Here is a 12,714-nt window from a genome sequence, read left to right as displayed (position 1 = left end):
GAGAGAGAGAGAGAGAGAGAGAGAGAGAGAGAAAGAATCTTAAGCAGACCTCACACCCAGCATGGAGGAGCTCAATCCCAGGACCCAAAATGGTGACATCTTGACCTGAGCCAAAATCAAGAGTAGATGATTGACTGAGCCACCCATGCACCACATTTATGTCCATTTTAACATATAGTAGATGTTTTGGCTTTGAGCTTAGCTTAGCAAGAATTCTGAGAATTTGATAGAGAAGATGTGCATAAGCTCTACTTCCTCAATGTCCTCCCAGCTCCGTTTTAAATAACTCTATTAGTAATGGTTACTCCATCTTATTGTCTCCGTTGTCAATCAACATGTTTGGTATAAATAACCCCCTAATTATATGATAAGTGGTATTGAACATAAATGACAAATATCCACAAAAGTGTATCTGGCTTTTCTTATGGCTAGAAATAAAGAAGTAGAGTGACTCCATAATAGCCACAAAATTGCAAGTCAAGTTAGTGACAGTCCAGTAAGGAGCCATGCCTCTCAATGCTTTTTTGTCTAGTATTCCCAATATGCTTTCTATAATAAGATGTGTGGGCTGTGGTGAGTGAGGTATCCAGTTCACCTAGGGCTCCTAACTAACCTTGAACCAAAACTCCCTCCCTGCCACTGACCGGAGTCTCCTGCTGTCCAGATCAAGAGAAAAGCTAAAGCTCAAATACTTACCATCTCTTCCTCTGATCGTGCCAGACACAAACTGCCAATCAAGTTCCTAGCCCATGAAAAAAAGCAAGAATTGACAGTATTTTTGCCCAAACCTTTCTTTAAACGTGTAGTCTCTCTAGTTCTGGAAATCAGGTTCTGGAAAATCTGACAGCAACAGACCTCACTGGCTACCTTAGGACAGACCAGGGCTGATCTGTCCCTTTGTAGTAGGTCTTTATTTGTAGTGATATCTATATCCGAAGTAATGGAATCAGCTTACCTCTGAACCATGAGACGGGACCTTAAGGCTGTGACCTTCAACTGCTTTAAAGTTTCTCTTTTGGTTAATTCAATAAACACCTATTAAGCAATATCCTATAGACTTAAACCTAAAGGATCGGAAATAAATAATATGGTTCTGGCTTGAAGTCCTCTCTTAAGGACCAACTCAACCTTAGTTTGATGAGAATGAATAGAAATGTCCTTTTCTTGGTCAAAAACCAGGACAATTTTTAGCAGATCACTAATGGGAATCAGTATAGCCAAGCACCCCATTCTCTTCTCTTTTTGAGACTTCCACTTGGGGAGTTGTTGGTTGATGTTCTTTTTTCCTCTTCTGGGGTGGGAAGTTGAGGAGGATTCTTTATTGCCTAAAGAATTTGCTCAATTAGACCTAAATTTTGCTGAAAAGTTTTTATCAGGGTAAAATTCTACTATGTAGTGCATGCAATGCTTTCTGATTTAAACCGTAAGAACGTAGTTTGCATTGCTTCAGGGGAGGAATGCCTCAGCAGAATGTTCTAGTTAGTTCTTATATTTTAAGTTTCAAGAGCTAAACCATCAGAGAGACACAGAAAAAAATAACTAAAAACATGTATACAGTTTCAAAAAACATATAACAATCTTATTTTCTGTCCCTTACATCCAATGGATTACATAAAGTTTACCAGACTAAAATTAACATGGAAAGCCAGAGGTCGGAAAACTAAAGGCATTTAGATGCTGGTGGGTTCCTGAGAATAGACCTTGTCCTGCCTTCTCCCCAGGCCAGGTTGGGAAAGGCTGGATGAGAAAACCCATACAGACATTTGGCGGATCCGATTGCTGAGGGATCAGTGTGTCCTTTCACAGAGAGGGCCTAAGGAAGTCAGAAGGCTCTGGGGTTCTCCTTCCCCAATGCTCCTAATCTTTATGTGAGTATCTTGAGCCTCTTCTCTCACTTGGCAAGTGGGAAGGAGAGCGATTGCCCCTCCTAATGTTGCATTGTGATGGCTCATTGTATTCCCTTCCCTGGTCTTTTCATTTATTTTTTTTTTGTTTTTGTTTTACTTATTTTTGAGAAAGAGAGAGAAAGTCAGCTTGAGCAGGGGTGGGTTAGAGAGAGAGGGAGATACAGAATCCAAAGCAGGCTCCAGGCTCTGAGCTAGCTGTCAGCACAGAGCCCAATGCGGGGCTCGAACCTACGAACCGCGTGATCATGACCTGAGCCAAAGCCAGATGCTAAACTGACTTAGCCACCCAGGTACCCCTGGTCTTTCCATTTAAATTGTCAGACATGAGTGGAGATATTAGGGTGATGATTAGGGGTAGTTCAACTCAAGAAGGAAAATAGTAAAGATAAGAGCAAAAACCAATGTGGTAGCCAGAGCCAAGATGGCCCCGATGATCCTTACTTCCTGGTACTCATTCCCTTGTATAGTTCATTCCTATATCAAATAATGGCTCTCCTGTGTTATCCATAGGATATTCTACAAATGATGAAATGTAACTGTGAAGGCTAAGTTGTATAAAAACATTACCTTTTGACCTTGCTCACAAAAATTGTGCATCACAAGAAAAGTTTCTGACAGTTTTAAAATGCTAAGTTCTGGAGTAATTTGTTATAATAATTAGTCAACTAATGAAACAGGAAACCATGTGTAATGTAGAGATTCAACAAAAGCCAAAAATTCATTCTTTAAAAAGATTAATAAAAACTAATACACATCTAGTGAGACTTACCAAGAAAAAGAATGGCTCAATTATCCAGTGTCAGAAATGAAAAATAAGACATGCAGATTCTATAGACATTAGAGAGATAAAAAGAAGAGTTGATGAACTACTTTATGCCAACAAATTTGAAAATTTTATGAAAATAACAAACTTCTAAAAAGGATATAACAATTAACTGGGGTAAGACTAAACTGTCATACATAGAACAAAAACACAATGCCTTTTAAACAAATGTGTGTTTGTCTTCCATTTTCCAGTTCTGAGGGGAGTGATTGATGGGACTGCTTCCCTAGATGAGGCCATTCAGAGACTGGTTGGGATCTTGCAGGAAAGAGAAGACACACTCAAACAAGGTTATTGAGGGAAGTTCTTTAAGGGGACTATTGACAACAAGAGTGTGAAGGTTAAGGGAAACTAACAAGATACACTAAAATATCCCAATGCTAGCAATGGAGTGAGAGAGATGGAGGATGGAGGTGGAGAGAGGCCAAGCATTCTAACTGCAGGTGTGAAGGGACTACTAGATAGAAGCAGCTACTAGAATCAGAAGAGAATAGATAAAGTGGAGATAGATGGAGCAAAAGATGCTGTGGTCATTGGTAGTAGGAGGCAGGCACCCTGTCACAACCAGCAGAGAGAAAGCAGAGGAAATGAATATCTTGACTCACCCCCCTTTCACTCTCCCAACAAGAAGCCAGAAGAGAGTTATAACGGAGCCCATAAAGCCTGCAGGATGCAGAGCAATAGGGGACTTACATACAAAGTGGATCTTGAGCCGCATATGTCTTGATCATGTCACTGCACCATTGCCCTGGGGATTATAGTTATCTGCATGGTGAAAGCCAGGTCACCACCACATCTGCGTTTCATCAAACTGGAAGGGGAAAGGAGAGAGGATGTCAAGGAAAAATACCCAGTGTCTTAAGTCCCAGGACTGGAAATGGTAGTCATTTCTTCTTCTCCCTTACTAATGGTGGCAAAAACTAATCACATGACCACACCTAACTACTATAAGGAAACCTGAGCAATGTAACATGACTGGAAAAGCATATGTTCCAGGAAAAAAAAAGAATACATTTTAGTGAATAGTTACTAATCTGTACCACAGTCCACTCTTTAACCACTAAATATCCCTCTGCACCCATCTTCCTTGCCAAGGAATATAGGCTAAATATCTATCCAAGTTCTGTATCCAGCTCAAAGCACAGGATCTCTGGGTGATATTTTGACCTCTGCATTAGGTTCATATATGCCTGCATGTGGCAGTCTAGGGAATAAAACTATTGCCCCCCCCCATTCAATTACAGTAGTTAAGTATGAACAGATAACTATAATAAACACTCCTAGAAAAAGAAAGTAAGAATAAAATACACTCAGCTCTGTAACAATGAGGTAATTCCACCAGAGAGGAATTGAGAAGATTCCCTGTTTTGGCAGTGATATACTTTCCCATACCCTCTGTGATTCCAAATTTTGCCCTTTGGGAATGTTTTGTGGTACATTATGCTTTAAGGCCACAGCTGATGAGGATCTTGGAAGGAGTGTAATTTTAGCAGCCTCCTTCCTACAGGTATAGTTTGAGAGTCTGAGGACATTTCCAGGCCAGGCTTTGGTTGCTTTGGAAATTTAAGTACCTAAGAAATTCAATAGGCTTCTGGTCTGTTTGTTTTCATTCAATGCCATGTGCCAACAACAATGCTCATATTTCTTTTTGGAACATAATTTTTAAGCACACTTTACTTCCTGGTTTCCATGCCTAGCCATTTCTCCCATTTAAGTGCTGTCTCATTTGAAGCTATCTGAATAAAAGGTAAAATGAGGCAACACCATTAATATAATCTTCCACAGTGCCAGATCCCCTAGCTTTCCTAATTGGGAGACATGTGGGAAAAGCTGACTCATAGCAACCCTCCCTCCTGCTGTTGGGGCACAGAACCAAATTTCTAGACCTCTATGGTCTTCTGCTTTATGTCCACTAGTTTCTACATGAGCACTTAATTTTCTTACTGTACCCTACTAAAAACATCAAAGAACAAGGAACACATCAGCATTCTTGTTACTCTCTGGGTAAGTGGCTAGCTTTTCAGGTTACTGCAGGAAACAGTTTTATTATATATTTGTGTGGCGACATTACAAGGATCTCCAATTTTGCAGATACCTGATTCCTCAATTCTAGTCTAGCCACATATTTAAGGTTCTTCTTAGAAACCCATTTCTGGGTTCAAATTTCTATATTTTTAAGGTCATGCTAGGCTGTTGTACCAAACTGACCCCAAATACAGTGGCTTAAAGAATATAAACATTGCTGAAGGGTACTATCATGGATTAGGGAACCCAGTTTTCTGATTTTCAATACCAGTTCAGTCACTTACTAACTCTGGCCCTCTCTGAGTCTTGGTTTTGTTATCTTTGAAGTGGAGGTAATAACAGTAACTACCACTAGGGTTGGTGAGACAATTAAAATAATTAGTATATATAAAACTTAAAACAGTGTTTATTACATGCCAGTGTAATATAAGCACTTGATAATTTAAAAAACACATTTATCATCTCTTTCACATAAAAAATCTCAGATGAGTGTTCCCGAGACAAATCAGTAGGAAAACTCAGATCCTTCTCATACTTCAGGGGCCGAACAGTTTCCATGCATGTGGCATTTGTTCATAGAGCATTATCATCTTTGTGGCAGGGGAGAGAGTATGGGGAGGCACATGAAATGTCTGTAGGCCCAACCCGGAAATGGCACAAACTGCTTCCACTGAAATTCTATTAATAAGAGCAAAGTCATAGGACTATACCTAATTGGAAGCAAGGCTGGAAAATCTGGGTTAGCTGGGTAGCCTTGTGCCCAGAAAGGAGGGATTTGGGTAGGTAGCTAGTGTCATCTACCATAATACCTTAAATGGACTCACAAAAAGGGTTCGGGAATCATGATTCTCTATTCATTAAAGAAATTGAGTTAGAAATTTTAAAAAATCATCACATTAAAAGAATCTAAAAACTGGAGACAATCAAGTGTTGATAAAGTTGGAATGGGTAAATAAGTGATAGTAAATTTGTACAGTGAAGTACTATTGAGCAATATATACCACAACTAGAGGTATATACAATGACATGGACGAATTTCACAAATAATGATGAGCTAACAACAAAATGAATACATGTAGTATGTTTCTATTTTTGGAAAATTCCAAAAGAAGCAAAATTAAACATTGTTTGAGGAGGCATTTGTGGGTGGTTACATTAGAACAGAGAGGTTCTCTCTCTAGCTATCTCTAGCAATCACAAAAGATAGGATTGTGGCTGCCTCTAGAGAAGGTGGGGATTGTAATCAGGGAATGATACATGAGGAAGCTTCTGCAGTTCTGGCAACATTCCATTTCCTGACTTGAATGGCGGCTTACATTGGTATTTATATTATAATCATTCTATAACTCTGTGTGTGTGTGTGTGCATATATTTTTTTCATAGATCTTTGGCATAAACAATATATTCACAATAGTATTTCCATGCATATGGAAGAGCTAAGTTGACTTTAAGAAATGAAAATGAAGGGCAGAAGTAGGCCTAACAATAAAAACAGTTTAGTATTCATAAAATAAAAAACAAACAAACAAGTGAATCCATGGAATAGAATAGAGATCTCAGAGATATGTCTCTTTGGGGAATTAATATAAGATAAAGTTATTAACACCAATTAATAGGGAAAGGATGTTTACTTAGGAAATGACATTGGAAGAATGGAGTTACTTTATGGAAGACAATAAAACTATGTCCTACCTAACATCACTAGGTAACTATCAAAGAGGTATTTATGACCTTTGGAGTTAATAGAAGACATGGTAACAGAGTTTCTTTATGACCTAAGGGTAGGAAAAACTTTCTGGAACAAAATTTCAAAAATATAAATGCTGAAACAAAAAAGTTGATTGAATTTGAGTCATTAAAATTAAGGATTCCTAGTTAAGCAAAGACATCATTGACAAAGATAATAGATGAATATCAGAATGAGAAATATTTGTGATGTTAAACTGACAAGGTATAATTAAACATAATACTTTAGGAACTCTAAAGAATAACAAAGGGGAGATCATAACCCCAAAGAATAAGAGGCAAATGATGTGAAGACACAAGCAATTTACGGAAGAGGAGGAAAAACTGAAGCACACGAAAAGATGTTCAGATGCTCAGAATCCTTAGTAATTGGAGAAGTGCCATTTAAAATAGCACTTTAGGGGTCCCTGGGTGGTTCAGTTAGTTAAGCCTCCCCCTTCTTGATTTCAGTTCAGGTCATGTTCTCATGTTTCGTGAGTTCAGGCCCCACATCTGTCTTTGTGCTGACAGCATAGAAACTGCTTGAGATTCTCTGTCCTCTCTCTGCCCCTCCCCTGCCCCCTCTCTCTTTCAAAAATAAATGAACATTAAAAAAAATAGCACTCTAAGTTGTTTTATACCTATTAGACTATCAAAAATTCAAAGGGTCATATTGCAAAGTGCTGATGGGGAGGTGGGGATACAGAGGACATACGGTAGGTGGTTGCAGCCACAACAGGTGAGATCCAGAGCTCAAGGAATCGTGAAAGCTGTAGCGTTCAGAGCCATGTCTGTAGTTAAGGTCCACATCAGCAAACCAAATGCTTGCAATACAGCTTCTTTCCTCAATCGATTCCGAAGTTTAATCTCACTAAAGCCCTTCTGATTTACAGACACAAAGCAATATCTGCACTGTGGCTTCAAGATTGTTGGGGAAATATAGGTTCTAGCTTCTACCTGTGCAGAACAGGAAGGCATATTAGAAGAAAAGAGGCCGACCACCTCTTCCCCTACCCCCTGCACCTGAGGTTCTTCAGATACTGGCATTTAATAAAATCCTTCTACACATATCTAATACGTGCCAGGGTTTTAAAACATTGCACCCAAAGGATGTTGAAATAAAGGTGGAAGGTGCTGCTTTAGCGTTTCTACCACACCACACAGGAGTAAGACGTGGATGCACACTCGGTATTACCGATGTACTTGTGTTCATGTTGTTATTGAAGGAATTTGTCTACAGAAAGAAAACAAATCACGTACCTTCTGCCAAAACTCATTTTTCCCACCCAGTGAGGTTGTTCAGGAAAACAATTTACCGGAGGTGTAAAAGACTGTAATTAGTACAGTTAAGAGCAAGTCATCCAACTGAGGAAAACCTAGAAGAATGTGAAGTTGGAGCAGAGAATGTAATGGAAATCCAGTTTGATACTGTCTAGAACAGACAGTAGATAAAACTCAGTCCATCAGGGATGACTTTGGAAATGGTGCAATGAATACTTACCACAAAATTGTGCTCTTTGAGCTCCAGGTTTTCCCCCCACATGAGCCCTGTGGTTTCTAACAGCTAACTGGTGAATCACACAAACCTAAAGAATATCACTGTTTCCATTAAGAAGAAAAACCAAAATGAAGTGCAAATGGAGCATTATGTGGACTGTTAGGGATTTCCACTACAGAAAAAATATGGCTTCTGCAGCGAACCTGAAGATTGTCTGTGAGTAGAATGCAAATTCAAGATCTTTGGAAAATAATTTGTGCATGAATGGATTCTAGAGAAGCCCATTAGCATTCAAGACAATCACATCATATGCTAAAAGTCACACACACACACACACACACACACACTACACATAGAATAAATGGAAATAGTAAAGTCAGATGTGTACTACCATTAACACATTTAAATATTTTGGCCCTTTCCCTATCTTTGTTTTTTGCTGCCCTGATTTCTTTCCAGAATTTTTTCTGATGAGCTCTCTCTCATTATATCATGTGCTTCTGAAATCCTCTCCCAGTTTCTACTTTTAAGGAACCAGACATATACACTGAACATCATTCCCATTTGCCCAAGAGAGAAGCCACATACTCACCTTCTCAATCCCTATGGTAGGTTGGATACCGGTTGCCCAACTACTCTGGATGTCTTCTTGGTGTGCTATCCTCAGAAGGCTGATGACACATCACTGAGCCATTGAACTTGAGAGTGGCCACATGACTTCGTTTGGCCAATAAAATGTTGGTAGAAGTAATAGATCTCACTTTCAGGTAGAAATTTAAGAGCTGGTATGTGTTTCACTGTGTCTCTTTTCTCTTTGTCGCCAAACTGGTAGTATTCTAGATATAGTCTGTTCTCCCAAACTGGATTCTGAATTAATAGTAATTAATTAATAATAATTAATAACAATAATGACAGGAAGCAGAGCTGTAGCCAACCTGCAATGGGCATGTAGCATGAGTGGTAAGCCCCGTTGTAAGCCTCTGTTACAGGATGCTGCAGTAGTTCATTCTTTCTCATTTGTTGTGTAGAGTATTTCATTGTATAAAAATACCATAATTCATTTACCCAGTCCATTATTGATAGGCTTTTATGTTGTATACGAGTATTTAAAATATATGCACCAAGCTGCCATGAACTTTCTTTTCCAGCACACTTTAATGCACATATAAAAATATATGTTAGGTATATATGCAGAATTGAAATCACTGGGTAATGGAGTACACAATTTGTGCAGCTTCAGTAGATCCTGAAAAGCAGTTTTCCAAAGTGGCTGTACCAATATATTCTTCCACTAATGATGTTAGGATTCTAGTTGCTCCACTTCCTTATCAACACTTAGTAGTGTTAGTTTTCCTTTTTATAAAAAAATTTATTTCAGTGAGTGTGTTGTCATATCTCTTCATGACTTTTGTGTGCAATACTCAGATGAATACACCTTTTCTTAGGCTTATTGGCTTTTTGGAGGCTTCTTTTATACAGAGAATGTTCAACTGTTTGGTCATTTAAAAATTTGGTTGACATAATTTTTCTTATTAATTTGTAGGTATGAGTTCTTTGTGAATACCTGTATTGAAAATATATTCTTCCACTTTAAAATTTTTTATTTATTTATTTATTTTTAAAATTATATCCAAGTTAGTTAGCATATAGCACAATAATGATTTCAGGAGTAGGATCCATCCAGTGATTCATCCTCTACGTATAACACCCAGTGCTCATCCCATACATGTCTTCCTTAGTGGTCCTTCCCCACTTAGCCCGTCTCCCCACCCCCAGCCTCTCCAGTAACCCTCAGTTGGGTCTCTATATTTAAGAGCCCTTTATGTTTTGTCTCCCTCCCTGTTTTTATTTTTGGGGTTTTTTTTCTTCCCTCCCCTTATGTTCACCTGTATTGTATCTTAAATTCCTTACATGAGTGAAATCATATGCTATTTGTCTTTCTCTGACTAATTTCCCTTAGCATAATACATTCTAGTCCCATCCACATTGTTGCAAATGGCAGGATTTCTTTTTTTTTTTTTTTTTTTTTGATTGCTGTATTCTCCCACTTTTTGGTGATTTTTCATTTTCTCAATCATGTCTTTGATGGACAGAAAATTGCAATTTTAATGAAATCCAATGTATCAATATATTCTTTTATGGATGTTGCTTTTTGTTAACCTTTTAAGAAGTATCCTTTTTAACTAGGTTATGAACTATGCTTCTTTGTTATCTTATAAACGATTTGCTGTTTAATTTTCCACATTGAAATTTCTCACCTATCTGGATATATTTTAGAGTGCCTTTTGAGTAGAAATCAAGATTTTTTTGTAGCCACATCTATATCCAATTGATAGAAAGTCACTCATTGAAAAGAAAATCCTTTCCCCACAGGATTGTTGCAGCAATTTGTCCCAAGTAAGGGGACCATCCGTGCATGGGTTTACAGCTGGGCTCTTTATTCTATTCCACTGAATGATTTGTCAATCATTGTACCAATATCAGATGGTTTTAATTATGAAAGATTTATAGTAAGTCTTGTTTTAGGTAGTAAAATCCTTCAAATTTCTTCTTCAAAATTTTTATGGCTATTCCTCTCTCTTTGTACTTCCATTTAAATTTAGAATCCACTTGTCAATTACTACAAAATTTTGCTAAGATTTTGACTGGGATTGCATTGACTGTATACACTCAACAAGGATCATGAATCATTAAAATTTGAGTCTTCTAATAATTAATAACGCATGTTCCAGATTTTCTTTTCCAAACTTGGATTTATTTATTTATTTATTTATTTGCTCTAGTTTAATATTTTGTTAGGTTTATTTGTTTATTTAAAAAAATTTTTTTTTATGTTTATTTATTATTGGGACAGAGAGAAACAGACCATGAGTGGGGGATAGGCAGAGAGAGAGGGAGATACAGAATGTGAAGCAGGCTCCAGGCTCTGAGCTGGCTGTCAGCACAGAGCCTGACCTGGGGCTCGAACCCACAAACAGTGAGATCATGACCTGAGCCGCAGCCAGACGCTTCACTAACTGAGCCACCCAAGCGCCCCTATTTGTTTATTTTTGAGAGAGATACAGACAGACAGACAGACAGACTGACAGAGAGAGAGAGAGAGAGAGAGAGAGAGGGAATGTGAGTGGGGGAAGGGCAGAGAGAGAGGGGGAGAGAAAATCCCAAGCAGACTCCCTGCTATCAGTGCAGAGTCCCACGTGGGGCTCCAACTCACAAATAGTGAGATCATGACCTGAGCAGAAACCGAGTGGGACACTTAACCGACTGGGCCACCCAGGCGCCCCTTGATCTAGCTAATATTGCATATACGTGATAATAGTGAGTATCCTTGTCTCTCTGTCAGTCACCAGGGAAAACTTTCAATTTCTCATCAAATATGATGTTTGCTATAATTTCCCTTTCAATTGCTCTCAGTCTGGTTAAAACATTTTCATCCGATTTTTAACTTATTAGGACTCTTTTTTAATTACAAAACAATATTGAATTTTTAAAAATATTTTGTCTGCATTTATTGAGATGATTATTTTTTCTTATTTCATCAAGTATATGATTGAGTTAAAGCTCTAAGCCAAACTTGTATACTGGGTGTATACTTTACTTTTCCTAATTTATTATCTATTTATATATAGCGGATTTGATTGAGTAATTCTTTAAGATATTAATGTCCATATTCATGATAAATATTGACTGTAATTTTAATTTCCTTTCTTGTAATAAATTGCCAGGTTTTGGTATCAAGATTATGTTGGCTTGGTAAAAGAGTTGAGAAAGAATTTTTATATTCTGTGGAAGAGTTTATATAAAAGTTAGTGTTTTTTCTTCCTTAAGTGTTTGGAAGATTAATTCAAGAAGCTATTTAGGACTGAGGACTAAAATATAGATTCAATTTCTTAAATAAGTATAAAAATATTGAGATTTCCTGCTTTTTCTTGTGTGTCTTTTGCAATTTTAAGAATTCACTCTTTTCACCTAAATTTATAAATATAGTGGAATAAATTAGTTCAAAATATGCTTCTATTTTTAAAAATATCTTTAAAACCTGTGGTAATATTCTGGTTCTCATTCCTCATATTTGGAATTTTTAATCCCTCTCTCTTTGTGGGTCTTACTAGGCATTTATATACTTTATTACTATTTTCAACTTTTGAATGTTTTGTCTTCTTTATTTAATTTTTTAAAGATTTATTTGAAAAACATTTTTTTAAAGTTTATTTATTTTTGAGAGACAGAGAGTGACAGAGCATGAGTAGGGGCAGGGCAGAGAGAGAGGGAGACACAGAATCCGAAGCAGGCGCCAGGCTCTGTGCTGTCAGCGTAGAGCCGGACACGGGGCTCCAATCCATGAACCACAGGATCATGACCTGAGCTGAAGTTTGATGCGCAGTTCAGAGGCATTTAATATGTTCCCAATGTTGTGCAAGCATCACCACTATCAAATGCTAGAGTTTTTTCACACCCCTAAAAGGAAACCATGCTCATTAAGCTGTTAGTACCACTACCCTTTTGTTACCCCCAGTCCCTGGTAAGTACTAATCTGCTTTGTCTGTGCATTTCCCTCTTCTGGCTATTTCATATAAATGGAATCACACAATATGTGGCCTTTTGTGTCAGATTTCTTTCACTTAGCATAGTATTTTCAAGGTGCATCCATAGCATAGGATGGACCAGGACTTCATTATTTTTATGACTGAATAAACATTCTATACAATGAATATCCTTTCTTTAAGTCTGTTTTT

This window comes from Suricata suricatta, chromosome 2, assembly GCF_006229205.1.
Source record: "Suricata suricatta isolate VVHF042 chromosome 2, meerkat_22Aug2017_6uvM2_HiC, whole genome shotgun sequence".
In the NCBI taxonomy this organism is placed as follows: Eukaryota; Metazoa; Chordata; class Mammalia; order Carnivora; family Herpestidae; genus Suricata; species Suricata suricatta.
This window is presented reverse-complemented; position numbering follows the sequence as displayed.